Source organism: Mustela nigripes, chromosome 11 (genome assembly GCF_022355385.1).
Source record: "Mustela nigripes isolate SB6536 chromosome 11, MUSNIG.SB6536, whole genome shotgun sequence".
Taxonomy (NCBI): Eukaryota; Metazoa; Chordata; class Mammalia; order Carnivora; family Mustelidae; genus Mustela; species Mustela nigripes.
The window spans coordinates 19,563,902-19,576,932 of record NC_081567.1 but is presented as its reverse complement, the minus strand read 5'-3'; the positions used below and the strand labels follow the sequence as shown (position 1 = coordinate 19,576,932).

The 13,031-nt window shown below is 44.6% G+C and overlaps 1 long non-coding RNA gene across 1 annotated transcript in view; it reads right to left on the bottom strand.

Moving 5' to 3' along the window:
• Positions 1-1,628: 1,628 nt before the first annotated feature.
• LOC132027186 (uncharacterized) overlaps positions 1,629-13,031 on the bottom strand; it is an 11,825-nt gene continuing 422 nt past the window's right edge. The window contains exons 2-3 of the long non-coding RNA XR_009407081.1: positions 4,733-4,927; positions 1,629-2,257 (exon numbers count right to left, since the gene is read on the bottom strand). This is a non-coding gene — a long non-coding RNA (uncharacterized LOC132027186). The remainder of the gene's footprint in view (positions 2,258-4,732; positions 4,928-13,031) is intronic.

Genomic DNA, 13,031 nt, shown 5'->3' with positions numbered 1-13,031 from the left:
TGATCTCCTTAACTAAAACTAATCGCCTCCTCTTGAAAATATTTTTCTTAGACTCAAACCATCCCACATACCATGACCCAACTTCTGCTATCTTCTCTGTTCAACCAATAATATCCCTACTCTAACCCTTTCAAGTAACTATTCTTTTTCGTTAAGAATTTCTTCCTCACAAACTGTGGACTAATCACACCACAACAACTGCCTGGTGCAAGGAGTGTGAATCTACCTGTCACTTAACAGGAGTGTTATCTTGAGCTTTAAAATCTCTTATCTTATGAGACTCAATCTCATCTCTAAAATGGCTAAAACAGGGGCGCCTGGGTGGCTTAGTGCGTTAAGCCTCTGCCTTCAGCTCAGGTCATGATCTCAGGGTCCTGGGATCGAGCCCCACATCGGGTTCTCTGCTCAGCGGGGAGCCAGCTTCCCTCCTCTCTCTGCCTGCCTCTCTGCCTACTTGTGATCTCTGTCAAATAAATACATAAAGTCTTTAAAAAATAATAAAATAAAATAAAATGGCTAAAACAATAGGTATCAAGGAATAATGATAATTACACAATGTCCTATTGCCCTTCTTATTACCTAAAGTTTACTATAATTGTAGTTTTTAATTTCCTCTAAATGCAATAAAATGTTTTCATAGAGGCACTTAAAAGTGAGATACCAGGAAATATGGGAAGGAAAGGTTTAAAGACATAGAAATAAACTTGTCACATCGGTTATTGCTCTCCTTCTGTGCTCTGCTCCTACGTATATCCAGATTCTAAAAAGGCAGACAAAATGGCAGACAAAATTTTAAGAACCCTCAATGACCCACACCCTATAAATTCCACTCTCTTTGACTGTGAGGAGACCTGTGAATATAATGGGATACCATCACTCCAGTGGTTGTTATAAGGCAAACAGATTTTGCATATGTATTTATGGCCCCTAATCAATGGAATGGCCCAAAAGGAAATTATGCTGTGTGGGTCTGACGGGACCAGATGAGCTTTAAAAAAGGGGTCTTACAGGAGAGTTTAGAGGTCAGACGGAGGAAGTCAAGGAGACTGGCTCCTGCTTGTCTGAAAAGTAACCATAATCATATGGGAACTGCTTATGTGGACTAGTGGTAAACAAAAGCTAGCCAAAAGAGGGACTTACAGCCTCAAGGAACTTAACTGTGCCAACAAGTACTGAGCTTGCAAAAACACTCTAAACCTCAGATAAAAACTGACATCTTGGTGAGATGTTTTACATCTCCAGCTACTAAGTCCAGCTACCAAGTACCCAAATTGTTAACCTACAGAAACCGTGAGACAGGAACTGGGTGTTATTTAAGCTGCTAAATTAGTTGTACCATGCTATACATCAAAAGAAAATGAATACACTCCCTCACTACGGGACCAAGCAGCAAAGGAAAAAAGGAGAAGATGAAACAGGACTTCAGCTGCCTCCATTTTGATCTCCATTTTGCCTCAGTCTGTACTTTCTTACTAATTAGGCTCCTCTTTCTGGCTCCTCTCTTAAATCAGGCAAAACACCCTGATGAAGTTCTAGAACCTAGGTGAGGTTCGGTGGGCTGAGGTCCGAGCCGATGACCAAGAAAGAATTCTTAGGACATCTTTGGTACAAAATGGTGGTTTATTAAAACACGGAGACAGGGCCCGTGGGCAGAAAGAGCTGCTGCCCCGGGCTGTGAGGGATGGCAGGTTAAGTACCCCGCGGTTGGGGGAAGGTGAGGGAAAGGGAGGTTTCAACGGAGTCTTCATATGCTCAAGAGGGCCTGAGAGATGCCGGGAGACCAGTGTTGCCAAGCCATTAACATCAAGGTAGTTGGGAGACTCCTGTCTGGGATATCTGCAAGTCAACTATTTGTTTCTCGTTTATGGCGGTCAGGGGTGCCTGAGGAATGTTACACATATTACCAAGAGGAGAGGGTGGAGAGGGGGTGCAAGGTACCAGCGTTTGCTTTGTCCTCAGCCAGCCTCCTGCTCCCTCATCATTCCCCCCTGAACAATTTTGACCCTTAAATCTTTAAGGTAGTTGAAGGTGGAAGGTCTCATCTTCTGTAACTTCTTCCTGCTGAATAGGGGCGTGGAGCTGTCCCTACCTACTTGGGTCAACATTGATCAGTTGAGGAATGTGTAGGGGAGTTACGGAAGGCGGAGGCAGCTGAAGCCAGCGCTGACAGTGAAGAAGTGTCTCTGTGCGTGGTCAGGATCATCTGTCGTGGTGAAATCATTGCAGCAATGGACTCTCAGCACCAAATAGAGAAACACTGAACAAAGCAACATATTAAGATTAATAAGGTGGTAAGAATGAGAAGCCCAAAAAGGAGATTTTTAATTGTTGGCCATAGTCCTCCCTCAAACCAGGAACTTAACCGTTCACTGAGAGAGAGAGAAGGATCTTTTTTTTTTTTTTAATTTAAGCATTGGAAAACCCATCTTTATTTATTTATTTACTTTTAAAAAATAAACATATAATGTATTTTTATCCCCAGGGGTACAGGTCTGTGAATCGCCAGGTTTACACACTTCACAGCACTCACCATAGCACATATCCTCCCCAGAGAGAGAAGGATCTTGTAGAGCCTTAATCTGGGTATTCATATCTTTTATTAGTCCTCTCACATTTTTGTGATAGTCTGGGATGTACATGCAACATTCTGCTTTCATAATTGCACACGTGCCACCCTGTACTGCTGTCAGGACATCTAAGGCCATCCTATTCTGTAGGACTGCCTTGTGCATCTGTGAGACTTTGATATTAAGTAAGGAGATGCTATTTAGTGAATCACTGAGGGCCTCTGTAGTATATTTATTAAGGGCTTTTCCATGCCAAATGACATCCTCTAGTCCCACAGATGGAGCAAAAATGTATATTAAGTGATCATACCATTTAAAAGCAGACCATGCCCATCTTTGCTAAGTTGGGGAAATTAGCTGGAGTGGTGATGGTTTTAGTAATTAATGCACCCATGAATCCAGGCAAATCCTAAAGTACAGGCGACCTATATATGCTGGAGGAAGGCAGGGCCACAGGTCAGTTCCACATATCCAGTGGGTTCCGTTTGGAGCTGACCATCTAATGCCAGGTCGCCTTATCCAATCAGTAGCAAACCAGTCAGTAGCCTGGAATACTATTATTTGGGAACACATTTCTAATGACAGCCATTCTAGATGTCGTGTGTTATTTGCCCAAGTATCAAACGTATGATTTCTTTGTTCCTGGCATTAAACTGCCTTTTGACTGAGCTGTCCAATAGTGGGTGGGAGTCACAAATATGGGAGTCACAAATCCCAGATTTGATATATGCCTTCCTTAGTATAGCGGTAAGGAGGGTTTTGGAACTTAGGCCCACATTGGATTGGGGAGTTATGGCTCGACAGCAATCCCCTTTCCTTACAAATAGCTCCATGGGCATGAAGGACCAGGAAGGCATATTTGGATTCAGTGTTAATGTTTATTGTTAAGGCTTTGGCAATTGCAAAGTGCTAGTGAGCACTATGGCATACCTAGCTTTTCTTACACTTTTTATGAAAACTATTGCCATAGGTAAACCAACTGTCATTTGTATTTTTAACAGGGGCATCTTAAATCTGGCCAGCCAGAGTAAGCAAGATCAATAACCTCTGAACAGTTTTTTTGCTCTATAGAGAAAGAAGTACAGTGGTCAGGTTCAGGCATACAGGTAACTAGGTTTAAAGTTTGACACGTTTTAAGTATTATTTCTGGCATATCTGTAAGTATAGCCCAGTATTTAATAAGTCAGCTTCCATCATCCATTGGTGGCCTTTGGCTTCTAAGACAAATCTGGACCTGATGTGGTCATTACAGTCAGGGACTGTCCCATAGTGAGCTTCGATGCTCTTTTTACCAGGAGGGCTGTCCTATGCTTCGCTAAAGCATCTGTTTACAATTGCACCTCAACAGAGGAGGCTTCTAGGATAAATATGACTAAGGGATGAAACCAATAAAAAGCCCTATGAGTGGTCCAGGCTTAACAATATCCTGATTACAGAAGATCACTGGCAAGTGGGAGAAAACTTGTCAAGAGGTAAGGGGAGTCCCCAAGCATCATCCAATCCAACCATAAAGAAAGTGGAGTCCTCCATTATCTCCACAAGTCCACAGTTAATCCTATGGAGTGTGGTATGCTGGCTTTTAGGCAGTTTCATTATTCCAGCCACACACAAGGTGATAGTTATACAACGGTAGAGGAACCAATCCCATTTTTCCAGTTGTTTAATCATGTGCCAAGGGGTTCTGCTAACAGCCCCACAAAATAGTAAGATTGACTAAAAAAGCTACTGTGCAACTTCTCTGAGGTTTACCTCAAATTGTTTAGCTTAGGTAAACAAACATTTAAAGACAATAAAATCTAGAATTTAACATCCATAAAGGTGTGTTATTAAAACATAATTTTTCTCTCTAAAATAACCCTCATTTCCAGACATAGTCAAATCAGGACTAATTTATTTGAGAAACAAGTCCAGTTTTAACAAACTTGGCCTATTATTTACAAAAGCTCAGCAAGAACAGTGAGTGTGATCATACAGATCTTTTAGAATCTGCTTTGCTGGAACTTCTTATAAGGAACCTCTAGGTTGAACTTTTAGTAGCCTCTCCGGGCCAGAAGCCAAGCCACGTACTTGCCATCAGGCATGCCTGCAATACCTGTCAATTTGCGTGAATTCTTTTTCCTGAGGTTCCCAAAGTATCCTGCCAGGAAGTGACATTCTTTACTCACCTGGTGAGGTTGCTGGGAACTCTGTAAGCAAGGCATCAGGCCAATAGTCCCAAGGGGCTTTATGGCTCCAGGTTTCATAAAGTCAACCTTAGGTCCTTAAAGCTGTCTGGTCATATCTGAGTCTTTGCATGTCTTTCTCAAATATGATACTCCAGTCAAAGCCTTGGTAAAATAACCCATGCTTCCAATGGTGTCCTGTTACAAGGAGAACAGATTCTTACTGAAGTTATGCAAATGACTGACTGCCATGGAAGAAATACTTACTGAGACCTTCCGATTTTCAGAGGGTTCAGATAGAGAGAAAAGTTGAATGCCTTGATTTGTTTACAAATCAATACTTTTACCTCTCTGTAAGTTACCGATAACTTAAGAAAAAGTATCCCTAGTCTGGAAGAGCAAACATTAGAGAACCAGCAGTGTCTAAAATAAGACAAAACATTAAGGGATAGAACACTAGAATTTTTTAGTTCATTTAGTCCCACGTTACTAAATCTGGTGAATGCAGCTTTAGTTAGTTTTGGAAATTCTTACCCATTTCAGTTTTAGGATTTTCAAGTATATCGGATATCTGTATTTGTCCTAAAAGTCCTTTATATGAATCTCTTGAAGATAAAACTCATTTTACAAGAGAATTAAAACAATTATACATGACAAAAACTCAGAATGGATATGGTTAGAGCTGATGAGACATTTAGCTGGCAAGGAAATCAGGTTATTTCTGTGATACATAACATTTCCATAATTACAATATCAAGTGATGCTCTCCCAAAACATTAAAATTTGGGAAGTGCATAGAATCTCTAGACTAGTTACAGCATTTTCCCAAATGTAACCCAAGGTTTATCCCTGGTTTAGCAGTATTTGATGAGTAACTTAGCATACCAAGGAAAAGCCTGAGTTAAAGAGATTTACAACTTAAATCTTGTCAACATTTGCTAAAATCTTATAAAGTTTTAAAGCACATGCCTAAATGTAATTAGGATGTTAAACACCTGATAAAACAAAACATAGAAACTGGGTTTTCTGGGCAGGCAAAGAGAAAACCATTTACATTTTCTTAACAGCAGATCAATTAATCTAAGAAAACTTGATCTTTTTTGAACAGAGAGAATTTCAGTCTTACACCAATATACCTTTATTTCATTTCAATCTTAGTCTGTCCTGACCATAACTAAAATTCCTTTTCTGAAGATTTCCCTTCATAAACCTTCTACTTTCCTTTGCATTCAGGTTTTGTCCCAAGCCATTTCCTTCCAAACAACCAGCTCCTTTAGGACAAATTACCTTCTTTTTACCGTCAATAAAATGTACTTCCATTCCTTAAATCTTTCTTACATATCTCCTACTTTCCTAGATACAGAGTTGCTTCCTTTGTTTCCATCAGTCTTACAGTTAGGAGAATTTTGTACTTTTAGAAACACCTTAACCTCTAACCTCACACCAGTCAGAATGGCTAAAATCAAGAAGTCAGGAAATGACAGATGCTGGCGAGGATGCGGAGAAAGGGGAACCCTCCTACACTGTTGGTGGGAATGCAAGCTGGTGCAACCACTCTGGAAAATAGCATGGAGGTTCCTCAAAATGTTGAAAATTGAACTGCCCTATGACCCAGCAATAGCACTACTGGGTGTTTACCCTAAAGATACAAACGTAGTGATCCAAAGGGGCACGTGCACGCAAATGTTTATAGCAGCAATGTCCACAATAGCCAAACTATGGAAAGAACCTAGATGTCCATCAACAGATGAATGGATCAAGAAGATGTGGTATATATACACAATGGAATACTATGCAGCCATCAAAAGAAATGAAATCTTGCCATTTGCGACAACATGGATGGAACTAGAGCGGATCATGCTTAGCGAAATAAGTCAAGCAGAGAAAGACAACTATCATATGATCTCCCTGATATGAGGAAGTGGGGATGCAACATGGGGGCTTAAGGGGGTAAGAGAAGAATCAATGAAACAAGATGGGATTGGGAGGGAGACAAACCATAAGTGACTCTTAATCTCACAAAACAAACTGAGGGTTGCTGGCGGGTGGGGGGGTCGGAAGAGGGGGGTGGGGTTATGGACTTTGGGGAGGGTATGTGCTTTGGTGAGTGCTGTGAAGTGTGTAAACCTGGCAATTCACAGACCTGTACCCCTGGGGATAAAAATATATGTTTATAAAAAATAAAAATTAAAAAAAAAAAAAAGAAACACCTTAACCTCTAGTGAAGACTAAGTATTAACCAACTGTGAACTGTTACCACAGAATTCTTCAGATGGCAAATTTATGAATCAGTTAAGCGCAAAACACGTTTACCAACAGATTTAAATACTCTTAGTTTCCTTGCAGTAAGAATTCAAAAGCACAAACCTACATCCAGTAATTAATGACTTAGCATTTTATCCTGTTTGGTTAAGACCGAGATGTCCACAATTTAATTCCATTTGTCATCCAACCAAAACTTTAAAGTTTCAGGTTACCAAAGACTTTGAAAGCTACTTCAGCAATACCCATTAAAACTTTGAGACAGACAATCATCAGTTTAGTAATTTCTTTCTTTTTTTTTTTTTAAAGATTTTATTTATTTATTTGAAAGACAGAGCTCATAAGTCAGCAAAGACACAGGCAGAGGGAGAGAAAGGGAAGCAGGCTCCCTGCTGAGCAGAGAGCCCGATGTGGGGCTAGATCCCAGGACCCTGGGATCATGACCTGAGCTGAAGGTAGAAGCTTTAACCCACTGTGCCACCCAGGTGCCCCAGTTTAGTAATTTCTTTGCTAACAAATTATAACAAATAACACGAACTTATCTGACCTTCAATAAACTTCGAAGTTTCACATTTACTGCTGATAATTTAAAAGACAGGTCTATCTTAATTAAACCAACAAACTTAACTTAGTTCCAATACTGATTTACGTTCCACCTGGGCCCACTCCACTTTGAATGTTTACCTGAGACACAAGTGGGGAGATCTGGAGTGGGGGGTGTTAGGTCCGGGGGTGTTCTTGCTTTTTGACAGTGAAGAGAGAAGGTGCAGGAAGCACCAAGGATGGTCAAGAGGCCTGTTATGCAGGCCCCACGCACGTTGGTGCAGAAACAGAAGGGGGAGATAGAAGAAACAAAGTGCTGCCAGGAGGCAGAGAAAGGATTCCCCGTTTTAGAGCTCATCAGCCCCAATCCTCTTTAGAGGAGCAGACACCATGCTTTCCCACCAGCAAGCGGGGAGGGGTTAAGCAGTCCAAGTCGGGACAGAGAAGACAGGCAAACTTTCCTGAAATACAGGGAGTTTCGGCAGCTGCTTGGGAATATTCCTTATGGTCTCTGTCTCGAGTTAGACTAACCCCAGCTGGCTCCAGTTATGGCCATTAACACGGGAAATGAGTAAAAGAGAAGACCCTACATCTATCAGGAGGAACAGAGAGAAATAAGGTCAGAGTACCCTTTGCTAGGGATGGCCCAGCAACCTGGGTTTACTAGAAGGCTTATTAAGGTAATTATCATCCAGTATGTCAAGTTTACTAGCTGACTCCTTTGGGCAAACATATTCTGCAAAAGCTCCTTAGTTTGGGGTCCTGGTGCAGAGCAATGAAGGCCTAGGTATGAGCAATGAAGATATCCTACCTAGGTCCATTTGCTCTGTTTCCTACAGAGAAGATCTAACTGATAGATCCCACTGAGGCCATGCAGTGTTACAGGAGCTCAGTCCTTTTCTAAGTTTTTTTTTTTTTTTTAAGATTTTATTTATTTATTTGACAGACAGAGATCACAGAGAAGCAGGCAGAGAGAGAGGAGGAAGCAGGCTCCCTGCTGAGCAGAGGGCCCGATGTGGGGCTCAATCCCAGGGCCCTGGGACCATGACTTGAGCCGAAGGCAGAGGCTTTAACCCACTGAGCCACCCAGGTGCCCCTCCAAGTTTTGCAATCCAAATTATTTCCAGTGGGTTAAAAGGCACCCTAAGGTAGAGTCCTTGGGAACTGCAGAAGCCTACTGACGCCATGCTCCCAGAAAAGTAAACAAAGTCCGTTACCAAATCCCTCCCACCCTGACTCCTGGGTGGCGTCCCACACAAAATACGTCAGAGGTTCCCGTGTGTCAAAGCGACCAGAGTCCCTCAACAAAAATCGCTATTGATCACCATCCTGCCTTCCCGGGGAAGGCAATCCTGCTGTTAAAGGCCCTGGAGGGGTGCCGCGTCCCTCCCCTTCCCCACATCCTAGGCTGCTGATGGGTGCCTGGTGAATGGACCAAAATACTGTGCCATGCCATGCCATCTTCTGTCCTGAACACTGCATACCGTTTTGTCATTTTAACCCATGGAAATCCTAGAAAAGTTTGGCAAGGGGAAATTACCCAATTTTGTAGCTTTAAGTAGTTACCAGAAGACATTGACAAGAAACAGTAAAGGCTGAAATCCATCATGGTCTATGCGACATTCCACCACATGTGGTCCCTACAGCCAACTTCCCCAGGAAATGGTCCCCCGGTTGCGTTTTAATTCAATCGGGTACTGGTTTCCGCCGGCTCCCGGTGGAGGTCCCCGCGGCCAGAAGTGGCTAGACCAGGGATGTGGAGGGGATCACATTAGATCAATCAGGAGGAAATCTCACACGGGAGTCTTTTTTTTTTTTTTTTTTAAGATTTTATTTATTTGACAGAGATCACAAGTAGGCAGAGAGGCAGGCAGAGAGAGAGAGAGGAGGAAGCAGGCTCTCTGCTGAGCAGAGAGCCCGATGCAGGGCTCAATCCCAGGACCCTGGGACCATGACTTGAGCCGAAGGCAGAGGCTTTAACCCACTGAGCGCACCTCACACGGGAGTCTTAAGATTGGCAGCCGTCCTGGTGACTTAGGTGGCTGTCCCGAGCCCAAGAGAGACAATTTTATATAAGAACAGAAATAAAGAGAGGCCATCAAGTTTCTGGGTCTTATTGCCATTCCAGCCAGGGTACTAACTTACAGCCAAAAGGCAGATGCTCTCCTCCCTGTAGAGAAGCCACCGGCTAGAGGATTACAGCCTGAGCAATTGACATGCAAGTGTTCCAATAAGACCACACTCCTTGAAAAACCCCTGAAATGAGACTAAAGGAAAAGGAGAAAGAAAGTTCTCACCAATTTTGCACCGAAGCTCAGAGTCCAAATATAAAGACTCACAGCCCCACGCTGGGCACCATATGATGAAGTTCTAGAACCTAGGTGAGGTTCGGTGGGCTGAGGTCTGGAGCCGATGACCAAGAAAGAATTCTTAGGACATCTTTGGTGCAAAATGGTGGTTTATTAAAACACGGAGACAGGGCCCGTGGGCAGAAAGAGCTGCTGCCCTGGGCTGTGAGGGATGGCAGGTTAAGTACCCCGCGGTTGGGGGAAGGTGAGGGAAAGGGAAGTTTCAACGGAGTCTTCATATGCTCAAGAAGGTGTGCGAGATGCCGAGATGCCGGGAGACCAGTGTTGCCAAGCCATTAACATCAACGTAGTTGGGAGACTCCTGTCTGGCAGGATTGGGATCTCTGCAAGTTAATTATTTGTTTCTCGTTTATGGCGGTCAGGGGTGCCTGAGGAATGTTACGCATATTACCGAGGGAAGCCAGTGGAGAGGGGGTGCAAGGTACCAGCATTTGCTTTGTCCTCAGTCAGCCTCCTGCTCCCTCATCAACCCTACCAGCAAAGCATCCCCTGATAAGAACCGAAACTACACGCACAACCAGTAAGGACTGCCCTGGGCCACCAAGACCCCACGTGAGGAACTCTAGGACAATGACTGACTTGACCTTCACTGTCCCCCCTGCATGTAGCCACGCACCTTAGATTCACATTTTCCTTACGGAAACCTAGAAGTTTTAGCATTTGGGAGAAACAGTTCTCCCAGTGGTTGCCTCACTGAAATAAACTTGTTTCATCACCTTTTGTCTCTTAGCCTTTGGATTTTCTCAGCAGTAAGTGCCTGAACCTAGTCTGTTTGGGACCCCTAGAGCCAGATATTCTTGTACCCCTGAACCCAGGCTAAAAAGAGATGCATATTCTTCCCTCATGGTGCATTAGACATCCTCACAGCACTGATTATGAAGATACACAGATTCAGAATCAAGGGGAAAAGGTAAAAACTACATAAAATGTTTGAAGTTTTTTTTTTTAAGATTTTATTTATTTGACAAACAGATCACAAGTAGGCAGAGAGAGGAGGAAGCAGGCTCCCTGCTGAGCAGAGAGCCCCATGTGGGGCTCAATCCCAGGACTCTGGGATCATTACCAGAGCCGAAGGCAGAGGCTTTAACCCACTGAGCCATCCAGGCACCTCAAAATATTTGAAGTTTTAACTATTAAAAAGGCCTTTTTCATACAGATCTTGTTAAACAGCTATCATATAATTTAGTACCTTCATTTTAGTGATGAGGAAAGTAAAGCTCAAAGAGTGACACCCTAAGATGACAAACTTAGGGAATCATAAGTAACTTCAGTCCAGGGCTTAGTTAATGATAAAGTAACTTCAGTCCAGGGCTCTTTCCCCTACACCACAGCACTCCTTAAGGCTTTGAAAGAGCCATTCGAATCTACAGTAATTATATTACTGTCTTCAACGGAAGGAATGCAAGTCACATCATTTCCCATCTATTTCAGCATCTCCTAGCTGTCAGAACATCAAAAACTAAAGTGGATACTGAGAAATTTCCACCCAACAGTAGCTGGTTGGGTTGTAAAAACGACCACTGGTAAGCCACTTAAATAAATTTTAAATACATCCCAAAAAATATAAAGGAAAAAAAATTAGAACCCTGTAGGTTTTTCAGAATTTTATTTAGAAAGCAAACAATCTGTGTTTGCTTTCTAAATAAAATAAGTGTTCACAAATATCAAAAGCAAACAGACCACCTTTCCGGATCTTTCAATATCCCTCCTTCTGCAATTTTTTTTTTAAGATTTTATTTATTTATTTGACAGAGAGAGAAATTACAAGTAGGTAGAGAGGCAGGCAGAGTGAGAGGGAGAAACAGGCCAATGCGGGCCTCGATGCCAGGACCCTGGGATCATGACCTGAGCCCAAGGCATTGGCTTAACCCACTGAGCCACCCAGGCGCCCACCGCCTTCTGCAATTTAAAAAAAATCTTGATATTATCGCTATAAATATGAAAATACAGTACAATATACATATAATAAATAAATCGGTTTTAGTTCCATTGCTGTGTATACTTTCCTAGGTATATCACCATCAAAATTTGCAGTTTTCTTAAAAACACACGGAAAACTAAAAGGGAAACTCATACTAGAATTCCACATAAATCCCCAAACACTAAACTTTCTCTGTGCCAATTCAAATACTTTTACACTGTATTTCCTTAAGAAGATGCAAAATCTACTCCTTTCGAGTCACGACCACAATTAGGAATAAACTATATTCACCACCTTAACAAGAACTTCCACAGCGGATAATTCGCTGTCGTCACACACACACAGCACTGTTTGGGGTCTGGGAGCTTCGGAAACCACCCCACGATTTACACGCCCCGGGCACGATTCTCTGTGAAGAGCACCGAGAACAGCTCAAACGTGGGTGGAGAAGGTGACGGGACAATCCTGAGACCGGAAAATTTTCTTCGGCCCCGAGAGCACACGCGAAGCAGCCAGTTCCGACCCCCCGAACAAGGCCCGGGTCCAACTCCAGGCTCGGGTTTCCCAGCTCTTCCGCGCGCCCCCGCCCCGAGAAGGGAGGGAAACGGACTTCGGGCGGCCTCTTGTCCCCAGAACTGGCAAACCAGCGGGGCGGTGCTCCGGCCCCAACACGTTTTACAGGGCGGCCGCCGTCGCGCCGGGGAAGGCAGACAGCGGGACGCCTGGCCTCGACGCCCCTTCTCCCCCCGTCGCCACCCCCCGGCCGCACCCCACCACGCCGCAAGCAGCCTCGGCCGGCCGCCCCGCCGAGCGACCCCCAGGCCCCGTCCGCGGTCCTGGGACGCCGCCGCCGCAGCACCGCAGAAGCGCAGGGCGGCGGGCGGCATTCGCACTGACCGGCCTCGGCCCGGCCCCACCGGCGCGGGCGAGTCCCGAGAGACGGGCCGAGGGAGGAGGGGGAGGGCTAGCTTGGCGGCGGTCCCGAGCGCGCCCTAACGGCTTCGGCGCCCGGCGCTGCAGGGCCCGGGCAGGCCGGGGCAGAAACTTCGGGCCCGCGGGAGGGGTGGGGAGGAACAGGGGCTCCGGGGCGCCCGCCGCGCCCACAGGCCCCCCCTCCCGCCCGCGCTCGGACAACGAGCGACTGCCCCGCCCCACACAGGCCCGCGCGCCCGGCCTCCCTCGCCCGCGCCCGACCGCCCGCCGGCTC